This window comes from Patiria miniata, unplaced genomic scaffold, assembly GCF_015706575.1.
Source record: "Patiria miniata isolate m_02_andy unplaced genomic scaffold, ASM1570657v1 HiC_scaffold_2, whole genome shotgun sequence".
In the NCBI taxonomy this organism is placed as follows: Eukaryota; Metazoa; Echinodermata; class Asteroidea; order Valvatida; family Asterinidae; genus Patiria; species Patiria miniata.
The window spans coordinates 8679285-8696685 of record NW_024037058.1 but is presented as its reverse complement, the minus strand read 5'-3'; the positions used below and the strand labels follow the sequence as shown (position 1 = coordinate 8696685).

At 41.2% G+C, this 17401-nt stretch overlaps 1 pseudogene; it reads left to right on the top strand.

The window, feature by feature from the left end:
* The first annotated feature begins 277 nt into the window (after positions 1-277).
* LOC119726301 lies at positions 278-14647 on the top strand (annotated as a pseudogene).
* The last annotated feature ends 2754 nt before the right edge of the window (positions 14648-17401 follow it).

Here is a 17401-nt window from a genome sequence, read left to right as displayed (position 1 = left end):
TTGCTGCTCAAGCGGGCACACACGTTAACTGCACTGAAGTATGACATTTACTTATGTGACTGAAGGTTTAGAAGAACGGATCTATATAACTTAGCTATTGCAGTGGCATTATCCCTTACATCTACAGCTACATCTACGCAGGTACTCAGCAAAGTCCACTTCTGGATGTTAACGCTGAGGTGCAAGCTTAAGGTGCATGTGAAGCAGGCCGGGGGAAGCTTGTGCAGAAGAATAGAATATTATACTATATAAATACTATATATATAGATACTATATTCACGGTCAGTTTGCGGTATAGTCCACTCTGTGTCCCCCATCGGGTAAAAATGGACAGCCAGGCCGTACCACCGTCACCTCCTCACCCTTGGCGATGGATGATCATAGTTTCTCGCTTCTTTTGGACCTTCATTTGCCTGGGTAGTTTCAAGTCGCTGGGCGTGCTCCTACCCCATTTTGTGGACAGTTTCTCCACCAGTACGGCAGTGGCTGGTTTGGTCAGCAGTTTCCTACTAGGCTTTGGCCTGCTGAGTTTCGGTAAGTCTATCGGTCGAGGCCATAAGTTTTAAGTGCTTTATAATCAGCGATTGTCCGAAAATTTAGGAATCTCAATACTGTGTATGAGATTCCCAAACCTTAAGGTATTGAAAACATGCAGCACAAGAAAATAGACTGACACGTAAAACAACCAGTCCAACAAAAATACTACATCAATGAACTGTGAAGAAACATCTGGCCAATTTACTGGACTACCTCCGTAAATAAAGGCCACACTTCCACCCATGGGCGTCGCCAGGATTTTTTCTAGAGGGGGGCAAAAAATTTTTTTGCCAAAAAATGCTTGTATTTCTCAACACATTCTCGATTTATCAGTTTTAGAGGGGGGCAGGGACATTTCCCCCCCCCCCCCCCAACTCGTTAAATTTACACCACTTTGTCTTCTCGCCTCTTTTTCTTTTCTTTTTTTTCTTTTCTTTTCCTTCCTTTTTTTTTTTTTTTTTTTTTTTTTGCTTTTCGGGGGGGGGGGGGCAAGTGCCCCCCTTGCCCCCCCCCTCGCGACGCCCATGCTTCCACCGTGTACAAAAACGTGCCGAACTTTGTCAAATTTAGATTTTCACATTTAGGCTTAGTTTGTAGTTTATTTTTGCTTTAGAAGCATACTCACCCTCTTTATAGGCTAATCAGAAAGCGCTGCCTTTTTCAGATGTCTAATTTTTGTGAAATTTCATGTTGAAATTTTGATACGCAAACGTGTGCAAACGAATCTGAAAATTTCACACACAAAATAGACATCTGAAAAAGATTTTTTTTTTTGCTAAGTTCAGTTAGGCTTAGTTTGTAGTTTACTTTGCTTTAGAAGCTTACTCACCCTCTTTATAGGTTAATCAGAAAGTGCTGCCTTTTTCAGATGTCTAATTTTTGTGAAATTTCATGTTGAAATTTTGATACGCAAACGTGTGCAAACGAATCTGAAAATTTCACACAAAAAATAGACATCTGAAAATGATGTTTTTTGCTAATCCACGTAAGTGCCGGACGTGGATTATAATATAGCCTAATATGCCTGTCACACTATTGTATCTGTTGTCATCACATTCCATACATGCCCACTCCACCCACAAGCACCCAATTCCAGTTACTCGGGTATGCAACTAAATTCTCCTAGTATAAAACTAGTAGCAAGGTTCTTAATAAGGTTTCATGCATAACAATTTAGTTGTCAACTCCATAGTAGACTACTAGGCATTTTAGTATCCTGCTAAGGCCTAGTTGGCTGCTAATTTAGTAAGGTTTCATGAATATGGCCCAGACATACAATTGCTGGCACTGCATTTGAGTTCACAGTAAGATCAGTGTGACAAACAAGCGCAATTGGTATCGTTTCTATTTACACATTGCTGCTTTGTTAGGTTTACCACTACAAAGGTGTTTCCCATTTTTCAATAAAAAAGATACGAATATCAATTATTTTAACGACAATGAACTTTGAAGTTGTGTAAGTTCGGTGAAAACCAAGCCAAGTAATATGCAAGGGAATATATGTTTTTCTTCTCGTCATACAATAAGTCTGTGTTGGTTGAAGTAAGTCACATTTGCTTTTGGAGATTTAGATAAAGGGATTTAAAGTGTACACGTATTTTTTTCCCTTACAGAAAGTATATTTCTTCTACATAAATAAAGAAAACCGTGACACTTCATTTTTACCTAGAAAAATCAAACTGTCAAATAAAATTTTTAATTTTGTCCCACAAAGAAATGCAAATTTTAGAAAATGTTTTCAATGTTTGGCCTCTCTTGTATGTTTTACGAAAGATTTCAAGTCGTCAATCTCGAAGTGAAAATATTTGTTGTGTTCTCTAACAGTCATGAGAGCAAGTTATATAACACCAAAACAAATTCACCCCAACATAAGAATTCCTTGCTCGCCAACGGCTCAATAGTTCAAGAGAATTATTTAGCGATCAAGCATCCTGTGAAATCAGTACGCATGTATTAATGTCATTTTATCGAGGAAAGAGGAGTAACCAGCATTGCCTTGCAAAGGTGAGGACCAAACCATCGCGCCGTACAGAAACCTTTGCTTTGAGTCGAGAAAACGAAGACGCACAAAGTCTTGCACAAAGTGTTCTCAAAACTTTCATCTTAGTTGTTGATTAACCTACTTCAGATTTATTGTAGTTTCCTCGAATCGGCAATTTTGTTAACAAATTTTGCAAATATTGTCCATTTGTACCTTTACAAATACAGATTTGACATATCAGACGTTATGCAGGAGATTTAGCTCCGTTGATAACGGGTGATACTCAGACTACAAACTCACTGGTTTGACCGGAAGCCTGCTGCGTTCAATTTTACCGTATTCCCGCCCGTACGGTGTTTTTTTTTCACCTTTGCGGTGACCGGCAGTAGCGTTTCTCGAACACATGCCCGATTCCATCCTATAATCGGTCAAGTGATGATTGGTCATGTGATGACCAGTCACATGATGACATCCGTGCGACTTCCTTCGTTAATCTGATTGGTTAGCATATTGCGTCCTGCAAAATCGGATCCGGCGCAAAAGAATTCCTTTCAAAAATCTTTCGCCGGATTTATTGTAGTTTCCTCGAATCGGCAATTTTGTTAACAAATTTTGCAAATATTGTCCATTTGTACCTTTACAAATACAGGTTTCTTTAGCAAATTTAGTGCCCACTTTGATCAATATAACCCAATGATATTTTAAAGTAAAAAAGACCCCCTTTTTTTGGCAATCATATTTTTTGTGAATGACATGAAGCCTTGAAAAAATATATATATTTTACACCTTGTAAACGGCGAGGCATTACAGCACATAAAAAAACGGTCGTGGTTGACGTGGGTGGGTTCGTGCGTCGAAGGGTCGATTTTCCAGTTGAGGGAGACTGGGGCCGATGATTGCGGGTTTTTTTTATGTTGGCGTGCCCCCCCCCCCCCCCCCCCCCCCGGCTACGCTGCTGAAAGTGCCACATTGTAAGTGTGTGAATTGGGTTTTTTAGGTAACTCTTCTGTTTGTTCTTAACATGATTCAACTATTCCCCATTTTCTTTTTGTCTCGATCTTAAGGTCCCTTCGTTGGTGCCCTGGTGAAGGTATGGGATTCCCGCAAGCTTACTATCGCAGGAGGACTACTAGCTGGTACAACTACCGTGGCTGCGTCCTTTTCTTCGTCCATCACCCAAATGGGGGTGTTGTTTGCTTTGATTAGTATGTATAATTTTCTTCATGAAAAAGTTTATCTTAACGAAAACAGTAATACATCATTTTGGCATAATAACATGGTATGATGAGAAGCGTCCGTATTTTTATATGCTGATTATGTTCCGTGAAGCAGGGCGAAGCATATTACAATCTGCCAACACCGATGCAGCATAAAAATATATCTTTCCCGAGCCAAGTTATTATGTTGTATTTGTGTTGATATGTCATAAAAGAATCAATGTCATTATAAGATTCAAGCCAAGGCCGTATATCCCGGGGTGGGGTGGGGGTGGGGGGAGATAAATCCCCCACTTTCTGACTGGGGGATGAGCCATTGGATCACCCCCACCTCATTATTGGAGAAGTGAGAAATAAAATAATGCCAGTTTTAAGACTATTTTCTAACTTTCCAACAGCCCAAATGTATTAAATAGCACTGAAAAGTGGAAAACAGTAGAAATGCTTTAGATGCATCGCTTTGATGGAAGGATAGGCGTAAGCTCTCAAGTTTGCTTAAAATCCACAACAGTGTATTATGAACAGCGCCCCTTGTGTCGTGTCGTGTAGTGTCCAGCCGTCCAGCCCCCCCCCCCCCCCTCCCCCCTTCGAATTTCGACGGCCGGGCGATGTGAGGATTGTTTGGCAACTTCCCTCCCCGGTCCCGCGTCTTTTTTGAATGCGGTTTTAAGACGGTTCAGATGTCGATACGGTAAAGTCTTTATTTTGCTCCCCCGCCCCCTCCACAGGGAATAAAAAGCTGGATGCTCTGCTCCGTGTGGGCGAATGGGGACATCGGATCTGATGTCCCCACTCGCCCACACAGATTTACGCCACTGGGGAGAGCGCGCGAGGCCTGAGGTGGTGTGCGGAAACATTATTGAATGGTTTGGAATTTGACAAGTTCCAACACTTTTGACGCAATAAGTAAATAGTCAGTGGGCTTGTGGTGGCCCATATGCAATTTCGGGTACATTCTTTGAAACTCTCAGGATCACTAGAGGATACCTCAAGAAGTTCCAAACCACTTGATGCCATTTTTTCTGACCCTTTTGTGGGCGTGGCCATGATTTTAAAAAGTGGGGGCATTGCGCGCAAAAAAATATTTAAAAAAATGTTACTTTTCTTTTTCGCATTTGGACAGTTCACCCAAGTGCTACATCACAAGAAAAAAAATCCACAATTTTGCCTCTTTTGGGGGTGAGGCAACATTTTAATGTTAATATTGAACTTTGTCATTTTCAAACAATATTTCCAATGACCGAGTACCACATTTAATAATATCATTTTTATAAATGAAGTGAAGATAAATAAATTTGAAGTTAAAAAGGCTATTGCAGTTTGTGTGTAATAAAACAAGGTCAACATTGTTGTCAGGACAAAATAAACTACAGTGAAATCTCAAAATGTCAAACTGTTGATAACTCAAACCTCCTGTTAAGTCAAACAAGGACTTTATTCCCTTCTATAACAGTGATTTACAACCCTGCTTAGGCCAAAAAAAAAGTCTCTGGTTTCTGGTATGGAGCTTGCCCAAAAAGTGGTGCGGCGACGCGGCTTTTTTTTGTTTTTTTACCTGATTTTTTTGCTTCAAATGTCGGCTGATGACTGCAAATGGTGCCCGACTAAACTTAGTGCAAATATATGGGAGTCCAGAGAGGCCACATAAAGCTCATTCTCGACCATAACCCAATCTAAAAACACGTTAAAATTGTGCAGCAGCATGATTCCAGTCAAACCAGTGAGTTTGGCGGTTTTGAGACATCATCTTTCATTGAAAAAAAAAACTTTTTCATTTTGCCGACGCGCATGGCTACGGCGACGCGCGCGCATACCAGAATTATTGTCTGTCATGTTTTATTTTCAATGAAATAGTTTTTGAAAAACGAATAACATAATATAATACATTTGCAGGGTGAATATACAAGAGAGGTCACCCACTGAAAAAAAGGCGCTCTCTCTTGCCCACAATATGTCAAAAAAGGCGTATATGGACCTTATAGGTAGCAGTCATCAAGGCAATACATTTGTCTTGCTGTGACATACCAGAAATAAACCTTTTAAGCACTCATTGTTACTGAATTAAAATAACAAATGATGCCCTATAAGACGGCCGCTATACTCATAAAATCTACCCATGAGGTCTAAGAAATACGAAGGGTGCTCAAGTTTAAGGAATAAGTCAATCTGGCATAAATTCAAAACTTTTATTTTTTGATTCATTGACATTCAACGGTTGTATTCAAAAATGCTATCAAAAGCTTGGAAAACACAACGACTATCCTCTATCAATAGAATTTCTGTAGAAATATAACTATGCAGTTTTTCTAGTATATATTTTCCTGCTCAGTCTTGCAATTGACTTTGTATTTCGTTAATCTTTCAGAAATTTGAGATAATTAACACACTGTTATAATGCAACTCAAAATAATTATAATATACACGACTACATGTAATTGTCGCACAGATTTTTCATATTATTCAGGGAATTATTGTAATTGAGGGAATTATTGTTGTTAATGTATTTTTACTCTGTTGGACGGTTTTTAATCAAATTTGGTATACTACTTTTAATTGGATAGTTGTATTTTTGGGAGACAGGTGTTTTTACCAATTAATCTGAATAAATTATTCCATCCTGTATGCTCATTGTCTCTGTCCCTTTGCCAGATTCATGCTATTGTGTCTCATTCAGTGCACATCACTGGAGTTCGTTTTATTCCCTTTAACGCGTTTCTATCATTCCGTTCCCCCTGTGAGCGTCCTTCGTTTGTTTTCTAAGGCCAAAAAAAAGTCTCCGGTTTCTGGTATGGAGCTTGCCCAAAAAGTGGTGTGGCGACGCGGCTTTTTTTTTTTTTTTTTACCTAATTTTTTTGCTTCAAATGTCGGCTGATGACTGCAAATGGAGCCCGACTAAACTTAGTGCAAATATATGGGAGTCCAGAGAGGCCACATAAAGCTTATTCTCGACCATAACCCAATCTAAAAACATGTTAAAATTGTGCAGCAGCAGGATTCCAGTCAAACCAGTGAGTTTGGCGGTTTTGAGACATCATCTTTCATTGAAAAAAAAAACTTTTTCAATTTGCCGACGCGCATGGCTACGGCGACGCGCGCGCATACCAGAAACCGGAGACTTTTTTTTTTGGCCTTAACTCAAGGCGTGTTTTCCACACCAAATTATAAGGGATTGTAACAAATACAAAAACAAAACAAAAAAGCTCAAGATTGCCTGTTACAGGTCGATTTTCTGTTAGCAACGTGTGCCCCCACTTATTTAAAAGGTTGCCCCACCCCCAAAAGAGGCACAATTGTGGAATTTTTTTTTCTTGTGATGTAGCACTTGATTTAACTGTTCAAATGTGAAAAAGAAAAATATTTCTTTTTAAATATTTTTTTACGCGCGAAGCCCCCCACTTTTTAAAATCATGGCCACGCCCACAAAAGGGTCAGAAAAAAATGGCATCAAGTGGTTTGGAACTTCTTGAGGTATCCTCTAGTGATCCTGAGAGTTTCAAAGAATGTACCCAAAATTGCATATGGGGGGTCATTTTCGACCGTAAGCCCACTGACTAAAATTTGTATATTGAAAGGTGGAGTATATCATTTGCAGCTACCCAAAAAGTTACTGACGAAATTATTGTTGAAAAGCGTACTTGGTTTGGAAATAGTAATGTCACTATTAAAACTCCCCGTGAAATTATTCTTTCTGGCATGCTGTCATTTTGAAGAAAACAAGAAAGGAAGGTCATTTCCAATGATGCGTCATTTTTTTGAAATTTCTGTCAGTAGTTCGTTTTTAATTCAACAAAACCGTGAATGGGAGGGCGCAAGCGTTGACATGACGCACACGCGCGCAGTTGCAAGATTCATCGGTTCAGTGCGTGACATTGCGAAGGTGCAATGTCTGAATGAGAACGTGTCTCGGACGCTGATCTCGGTCGCAATTTAAAACATGACTCGGCAAGTTTTGAATTGAAATCAAGATCCTAGAATATTGTTTTCTCGGAATATACAGCAAACACTGCGCTAAGATTTATCAGGTTAGTTGTTAAGCACCCTTCTTTAGATTCTGAGCACTTTTGTTGCTTCAAACGAACAAAATGCACAAATGACAAATAATATACATGTACTCTACCTTTAAGTTAAAAATAACCTTCCTTTAAAGCTATAGTCCATCATTTGTAATTTGTGCAATTTGTTCGTTTGAAGCAACAAAAGGCTCAAAATCTAAAGAAGGGTAGGCCCACTGAACAACTAACCTAAGGAAGTTTCAGCTCAGCTTCAGCTGTATATTCCGAGAAAAACAACATTCTAGGATCTCAATTTCAAATCAAAATTTGCTGAATCATGTTTTGAATTGCGCCTGAATTCAAAATCCGAGACACGTTCTCGCTGAGCTGATTGCAGCTACGCGATGTTGCGCAGCGATCCGACGAATTATGGCAGCCGCGCGCGCGTGTGCGTCGTGCCAATGATTGCGCGCGCTTCGCCGAATAACAAAACGAACTACTAATTTAAATTTTCCTACGGTGCGTCTTAAGAAGCACCGTTGGAAAGGCCTTCTTTCGTTGATTACTTCTAAATGACAGCTTGCCAGATAGAGTAATTTCACAGGGAGTTTAGTCCCCTTACTATCTTTCAACCAAGTATGTTTTCAACAATAATTACGCCAGCCACTTTTCGGATAGCTGCAAATGATGGACTATAGCTTTAAAACATTTGATTCCGTACTTCGGGGTAAGGTATATTTTTCTGCAAATGGTGACGCTATACCAGACGTCTTGTTGTCTGCTATCAGTATAATCGTTCGTTAATTAATGCGACATAACGTTGCACATTCAACAGGTGGTTTGCTTGACTTTCCGCTAGCGGTAATCTTTTGATACTTTAGTAAAAGGTCTGATTTTAATTTACCGATTTGTTGTGCTATTTTTGTCAATCTGTAAACATTATGCAACCCGCAGTGCTGATGAAACTTAATTTGATATGCCCTGTTAACTGTTGCAGTTGTCCTACTAATCAGCCACAATCAGTTCTTACAATAAGCTTGTCGAATTTTGTCAAACCTTTTCGAGGGTGATTTACGGGTGCATGGGACTGTAAACATCTTGAATGGCGAATTCAATATTAAAGGGAGTTCTTTAAGTATAAAAGTCCCAAATTTTTTTTCAGGGTGTAGGGCCGAAGAGGGTGGCTGAAGTTGTTGGATTCGGGATATACTGGGACCAAATAGGCCTGAAATAATGAATCGCGTTTTGCTATAGATGCCGTCATTATACGGAGCTTAAGGAAATTTGGCATTTTTCAATAACACGTACATTATCAACATCTGCAGACGGAAGTAACAACCACGACAACCACCGCCCTTAATTTAAATCAGCCCCTGTTCTTTGATGGTGTTTCTTGATGCTAAACATGACATCCGGTTTGTGGCCAAACTGTTATATGGGGCATTTAAGGTTCATAAGTTTTATCGAAAATTAATAGTTGAGTGCTAACATGATATCTGCTCACTGCATGCAAAGAAGTTCATGTTTGTAAATATTGCATGACGATAATGTATACCAAGGAAATAACTAAAAGAGAGACTTGTATTCGAGTCGCCAAACATCAAGTCCGAGTCCGAGTCAGCTTTACCGAGTCCGAGCCCCGAGTCATGCAGGTCGAGTCCGAGTCCGAGTCACGAGCCACAAAGCTCGAGTCTAAGTCTGAGTCACGAGTCACCTTTTACATGTTAAAATAAATCAAATTGGGTTTTAATAATAATAATAATATAATATCGGAGTCTTATATAGCGCACGTACCAGCTATTAGGTACTCAAGGCGCTGGAGATATGTACATTTAAGAAAAGTACATACAGATTATGAGAAATATGAGACCCATTATGTAGCACCTTATAATGGTTTACAAGATGCTGCGGCGCATATTGCAGCCAATGCCGGAAACACCGGTGCATACCCCTTCTCTTAGCGATAAGTGTTACTGGGTTCTTTAACGTGCATTACACAACACACGGGACCAACGGCTTTACGTCCCATCCGAAGGACGAAGCAATAATGGTAAAGTGCCTTGCTCAAGAGCACAAGCACCATGTTCCCACGGTCAGGATTCGAACCCATGCCCTTCGCCGACGTTTAAACACTGTATACTCAGTGTGTTTACGACATCTGCACTAGAAAGCAGGAGGTCGTGGGTTCGAGTCCCACCTGAGTGATTTTTTTCCCAACTTTCACTCGGGATGTAACACACTGAGTATACAGTGTTTAAACGTCGGCGAAGGGCAAAACCTAATTTGATTTATATCACCCCGACGCAAAATTCCATCTTATAATGTTAAAAATACATTTTGAAGTACTGCTAAAACCTCACTGCGCAAAAGTTTCCATTTTTTAACAGCTTTTCTCTGATGAACTGGAAACACATGTTTGCCATGTCAATTAAGCCAAGCCACCAGCGTCTTGAAAGCATAATGTGGTATCAAACGCTATCAAGCTCGCAATACACATTACGCATTTGCATATTAAGCCTGGACGCTGGGATACATGTTTCGATACATTGATTTCCCAAATTAAAATATCGGAAACAATTAATTAGCCAGCTGCACGCGCTGTGTAGACCTATAGGCATACACAGTACGTGCAGCTGGCTAATTGTTTCCGATACACTAATTATATATGTACAGTACTTAGTTGCGTTTCGTCTGCGTCGAACAGACTGTATTACTTGCTCAGGAGAGGATCGTCTTCAAAATAATTTGTGATCATATTATTTGAAAAATAAGTGATTCATGATAATTTTAGTTCAGTCCCGAGTCGCGCAGGTTAAGTCCAAGTCTGGGTCCGCAGGTTCGAGTCCGAGTCCGAGTCCGAGTCCGATTCGTATGTCATCGTGACTCGAGTCCAAGTCGGGGTCACGGAAACTGGGACTCGATTCGGACTCGAGTCAAACCAGACAAACAGGGGATTTCAAATATAATGTCATCACTTCAAAAAAAGACTGCTACCGTCACTCTCTTTACCCAAAGACAATCCCAGAATGAAACCTCCTTCATCTTGACACAATTCCAAGAAGTGCACCGGACGTCAATACATTCAAAAATAGGATAGATGCCATCAACATAAAAAATCTCATCGCTAAAGCTCATCCCATAATCTATTTTGAGACTTTTGACCCGACCAACGTACGCGACAACCAGAAGATTGTGTTTGTACGTGGACGAGCAGAATAGTCCGAGTCATGAGTCATACAAGTTTGCCAAAAGGCTTCCCGTTATTTCATGAAATCTGACGAGGCATTAATTTTGATAGAGCAGAAAGTAATGCTCATTAGGACCTCCAAGCGTAAGTGTACTTTGAAAATGCATTCAGTGAATGTAATACCGATTTTATCCATAATAGGCTTAATGGACGGATCTTCTTGTTTGCCCTGTTTTCAGGTATCGGCTTGGCTTTCTTAGAAGTATCATCTGTTAAACCTCTGATGGACTATTTTCCAGAGAGCTTCGCCACCGCCAATGGCGTATCTCTGTGCGGAGGGACGATAGGCATGATGGTGATCCCCCCGTTGGTGGAATACCTGGTTGAAGAGTATGGATGGAGAACCGCCTTTGCACTTTTGGGTGCATTTTCATTCAACTACGTGGTGTGTGGGGCTTTACTCAGACCTCTACATCCTATGCGAACAAACTACAGTCGGTTGCCGGGCCAGACGTATGATGCTGACGCTGACACCACAAAGTTCAGAAACCAATCTGACGACCGCCTGCTGCCAGATAGGAAGAAGAGTCGCGTGAATTTCAAAAAAGTGTTCTCAATTATTCTGGAAGTTATCCGCGAGCGGTTCGACACTCGGGCCCTAGCTGGCCCTAGCTGACCCTATATTCATCATTTACCAAGTAGCCTGTGTATTGAATGGCATGCTTTACAGCATGTGGCATCTGTTCCTCATTCCCCAAGGCCTGGAGCTAGGCTTCGGCGACGAGCCATCGGCGTTCTTGGCCACTTACGGCGGCCTGGGTGCTCTTATCGGACGACTCGGACACGGGTTTTTGGTAGACTGTGGCCTCATCAAAGCTTCTTCTCTCCTCGCCTTGTCGTCTTTGGTCTTTGCGGTGTGCTGCGGCCTCAATCCTCTGGCTACATCATCATACGTGGCCATAGCGGTACTTGCCACTGCTTCAGGGATCGCTATCGGGGTCATCTACCCGCTGTGTTTTGTCGTGATGCGGGAAATCACTGGAGACCAGCAAACCTCGGCCTACAGCTGGCTGTTCTTGTCCCATGGTGGAGGGCAGATACTAGGTGGTTTCTTCGGCGGTGAGTGCATAGTCATGAAAGAGGTGTTGTGAACAGGCGTGTTTTGCTGATCCAAAAGGAGCAGCCCGACGTCATCTTTGTAAACTATCTCACTGACGGACAGACTCACTAACTGACTAACTGACTGACTGTCACTTGGGATCCGGGCAGTTATGTCATATAGGAGTACCCCGTGACGACAATAAATCGGCTAAACCATCGTTAGACAAGATGCATGATAGACTTTTAGTAAATAGTCATTCTGAATAAATCGAATCGAATGGGTCAAGCTTTTTTCTGTTGAATTAATTTAATGGAAGAAATCGAAACGATCTTGTTGTGGAGCGCTGTGTTTCAATAGTTACGGTGTTCGACTCATGTGCCGCGGTGCGTGGGTTCGAACCCTGACGGGGAACATGGCACTTGTGTTCTTGGGCAAGACACTTTACTACAATTGCCTGTCTCCATCCAGAAGTGTAAATGGGTACCTGTGAAGGTAGAGACAAGAATGCGCTGGTCTCGAGTTGCTGCCAAAACTGTTCCCATGGCCTGTTAAACACGCTAAATAATTGTGAATAATTTGGTATAAGGCGCTATTATTATGCACGACATTATTATAGTAACAAGCATATCAAATTTGATGAATGATTGTGAATTCATTTGATCGTTGAACAATTTTGTTGAACATTGTTGACGGTTGAACAATTTTGTTTACAGGTTGGATCCACGATGTCATGGGAGCGTACGAGTTCGCCTTCTTGGGCATGGGAGCTCTTGCTGTCGTCGTGGTCGCCATGTTGGTTTTGAATCGATGCCTCATGCATTTCTGTGGACCACGTGACTGAGGTGCGCAGGTGCGCACAAATTACTGCCGTTTGGAGACCACGTGAATCATTTCAGTTTGACTCCTGATCCTCCAAGAGTCTGGTTCCTTCCTGAACTCTTCAAACTCACGGGTCAGATTTGACCCAGAATCAGGCTTCTATTTGGCCTTACACTTTTCCGGGTCAAAATGGCACTACTCTGACTCATTTACCTGGTTATTTTGACCGTGAAAAGTGTCAATTTGATCCGGAAAAGTGTCAGGCCAAAATATACAACCCGGATTCTGGGTCAATTCTAACATGGATTTGTTTTTTTAGAGTGTTTGCGCTCATACCCAGCTCAAGAATAAACATGAAACTACGTGTGTTAACAACTTCTAGAAAAAAAATTGTTATGTTAATATCAGTGAAATTTTCTAGAGAGTAAGATATTTTTCATCATTGACCAAGTATTATATATATTGCGACATAACCTGCGTGACTATACAATCTCATTACCACGGATCAGTTCATGCAGAAATCTAAACAAGACAAAGTACATGTAGTTGGTTTAATACATAAGACTCCGGGTATGAATTTCCATTTGCTGAAAATGGTCCAATGTGCTTCGAAAATAAGGCGAATCTGAATCTACAAACTTGCTACATGTAGGTTCCTTTGAAACTGATGAAACTGATAGTGAAAATGACAAAGCTCATTCCCAACATCATGAATGTTTTTAAAGAATTGTAAAACCATGAGTATCACCATCGGTGATATCATTCAATCCCAATCCTATATTTACTTGCATAATAATTGCCGTATTGTACCATATGGAGACATTCCCATAGGGTTGTGCACAAAAGTATTCAAACTTTCATGAGCCCTCACCCCAATTTTTACTTTGTCCTATCCCCACGAAATTTGATAGATTTATGTGTTTGACCACGAGCAATCAATCCAGCATATTTGCCTCTAAATAGGACTTGGAGCCTTAGAGAAACATTCAAAATGTCTCCACAATGTCAAATGTCTCCCTGAGGTATAACTAATGGGGATAACGTGTCTTTCTAAAGGTACAATTAGTAGAAAATTATACTCTTTTGCAGTATATCTGACATAATTGACATGGGGAAGAAAGAACATTTTGTGGCATGTTCTGACAAAAATCAGATACCTCTAGGCAAATGGAGATGTGACTTTAAATCGATGTGGTCATTTTTTGTTTTCAGATTTTTAGATGTTAGAAAATTTGAGATCCAAAATATGTTTCAAAAATTTACTGTAGGAAGATTCAAGCCTTAGTTTTTATTCTTAAGATGATTTTTGGACGTTTTGTAGTTTGTGTATCAGGTCAAAAAATACACAATCCAAAACTGTTAAAAGGCAGTTTCTCTTTTCATCACCTTTCATCGCATACCGGTACTTCAAATCGTCGTAATTTGGCAAAGGCAAGTTCTATTTCTTCAAAAATTAAGTCTGAACAACATGTCTCTTTTGCACATGACGAATCTTTTCACAATACCACAAACCAAAACAATCAACTTACATGGCATTGAAAGTCCATTTCGCTAAAAAGGAATGCTATGCCATGAGTTTCGCTGTGAGTTTATGGAATAACTGAAATCATATATTCTCACGGAATTTCACCGTGTTTTTCCCCCAATAGGGTTTTCGCAGGGTAAATTTCGCCCATCCTGTAATCAGTTATTTAGTATCTTATACTGGAATGTTTAGAAATGAACTGTGGGTACTTAGGTTTATATGTATCAAGATTTCAATTATAGTACTTGTAGTTGTAAATATTAATATAATGTTTGTAGTCTGTTTTACAAATTCACCTTTTCCTTGTTAATTGTACTTTGCTTTACGTTATTATCTTTGATTTGGTAAGGCTATGTATTTTTAGACCTGCACAATGTAATTTCCACACTCAATATTTGCTTGTATACAGCGCGTGTCCCAATAAACATTGTGCATGAAGAAGTCACTGATTTGCTCAAAAGGTGGACAAACTTGGTATAAATTGTATGTTATTTCAAAGCCTATGCTTTTGTTTACAATTGGTGAAAATATAATGAAAATCCATCAATGCAAACCACAGATATCGTTGATTTTGTAAGGCTATATTATTTTCCGTCTGCACAATTAGAATCCTGTAGTAGGGTCATGGAGTCGGAGGACGGGAGGGATGACGTTTGAATCTCCACATCTTTTCAGACAGGCCAGGTTGATGATGTACTTCGAACGCTTGATGGAATGGCGCTCGTGCAACTTGACCTTTGCAGGAGTAAGCTCCCGTAGAGCGAAGTAAGATGAGATTCGAAGGTTTGCATAGTGGAAAGATACTTAGACAAGATAAGTTTGCGGTAGCACCATGTGAAAAAATCTCTTTTGTGAGTATGTGTGGTTCTGAAAAGAACCGGAGGGACTCAACGTTTCGAACAGTATGCTCTGCCCGTCGTCAGGAGAATGATGGATTCCAACGATGATGCGATGTTATAAGGATGGGTGCGGTGAGGCGTGAGAAGGATGCAAACTGGTGAAGCTCGAAACCGGTGAAGCTGAGAAGGATGCAAGTTGACCAAGGGATGCTGGATGATCACTGGAGCGTGTCAGTACACAGTGAGGGGATAAAGGAGAAGGAGCTCAAGGTGTGGGTGACCCATAGGCGAGAACTGAACCTAAGTTGTCCTAGGGTATAGGAGACCCATCGGACTTGGACTTGAGGATGGGGCGCCAGATGTCGCTGATGTAGAAACGATGTCTTGGGGAACAGTGTTATGCTTGATGATCTCGATGGCTTCTCTGATGCGTCGGGGTACCAGCGGTCGATGCTAGTGAGTAGTTCTGCTTGGCTCCAGTTGATCTGGTGGTCCTCGGTGTGGGAGTGTTTGACGATGGAAGATTTCTCGAAGTCTCCCTTCCTGCCATATGGGCTTTGTGTTCATTGAGTCTGGTGGGGAGGTCCCTGCCAGTCTCGCCGATATACACTTTGCCACATTGACATGGAATATTGTACACCCCTGGTCTGCATTCTGGGTCACACCGATTCTTGTGAGAAGTCAGCAGGTTCTGCATCTTCAGAGGGGCTGTGTGGAAGACTCGAATTCCATGCTTTTGGAGGATGCGTTGGATGTGATGAGAAGTGGTGCCTAAGTAGGGGAGGGTGATGGAACTGGGGGCCCTAACTAGTTGGCTTTGGGTACAGAAGACCCTACGGCCGGGAATGGTTCTTGGGTCTTGTGTCTTGACTTGGCTGCCTGGCTGGGCTGGTATCCGTTGCTCTGCAGTGCTGTGGTGATGTGATGCAGTTCTTGAGGTAGGTGCTGGAGGTGGGAGGACTTGATTCTTGGGTGGTGTGTGCAGGTATCTGTACGTGTGGGTGGGTTCTTTGGACAGCCCAAGATCCACAAGAAGGATGTCCCCCTGCGTCACATTGTAGCTTCCAGAGGGGGTCCTACATACAACACAGCCAGGCACCATGCAGCCCCAATGCTCAATTGAATTTCGACAATTTCCGAATTTTCAAGGAGCGTAATGGATGGAGTTTCTTTAGCTATTTGATTGAACTTGAAAAGAACAACTCCAACTACTAACCCCCCCCCAAAAAAAAAAATAAAATAAAGTTATATCAAAAGGTTTCAAACATGCCAAAGAACAGGTCGATACCAAGATGTTGAGATTTTGTCAGTGTCTTGTCGGGGGAAAATGTGAAAACGAGTCAAGGAATATAGCTGTAATTGCTGGAACCCGGGATTGAACCGGAAACCTTCAGAAAGTTCAGTCTGATCCGACGCTCTCCCAACTGAGCTATTCCGGCTGGTGATTTGTTTTCTAAAAGGACCAAGATCTTTAGCACCTGTCATTTTCTTGTTGGCACAAACGAAAGTGGAAACCACCTGATGACCATAGTTCTAATTGCTGGAACACGCAACCTCGTCCCCAGTGTTTACTTTATTTCCAATTCCGTTTCCAATAGTAAGCCCTGGATAAGAAACGTTTTTCCTGTATCCTGCATGATTCGATACTGCAATAAACCTCTGTACTGATGACGCCACAATTTGTTTACGTGTGTGCTTTCCTAGGGTGCTCAGTGGACCGTGGACCCCAACTGGCTTCGTAGGAAAGAGCATGTAAACAAAGTGTGACGTCATCAGTACAGAGGCTTATTGGCTAGTAATGGATTTGTATCGTGTACTTGGCCCGTTATTTCCAACGTGCATTTACGTGTTTTCACGATCATTGTAATTTTAACGTCCGCCACGCCTTTTCAAAAATACTCCTTTTCTTGAACAAAGAGTACCTCTTTAAGAGTGGTCCCCCGGTGTTTTTGTTTTAAATAATTTGTTAAAATCTAGGCCTATTCTAATGTTCGCTGAAGATCATCACCCAAAAATATCTTCGACATCATCACCCAGGTCACCCCCAGTGAGCATATTTCCTGAGGTATATAGTCACCAATATAAAGAAAGAAAAAAGTAGGGGTTTTTTTCGTATGCACGTCATTTTTTGAGAACTCGTTATGAGAAAAACATCTTAATTGTCGAAACGCACGGACCAGTATCCACCGTAGTGCAGTTCGT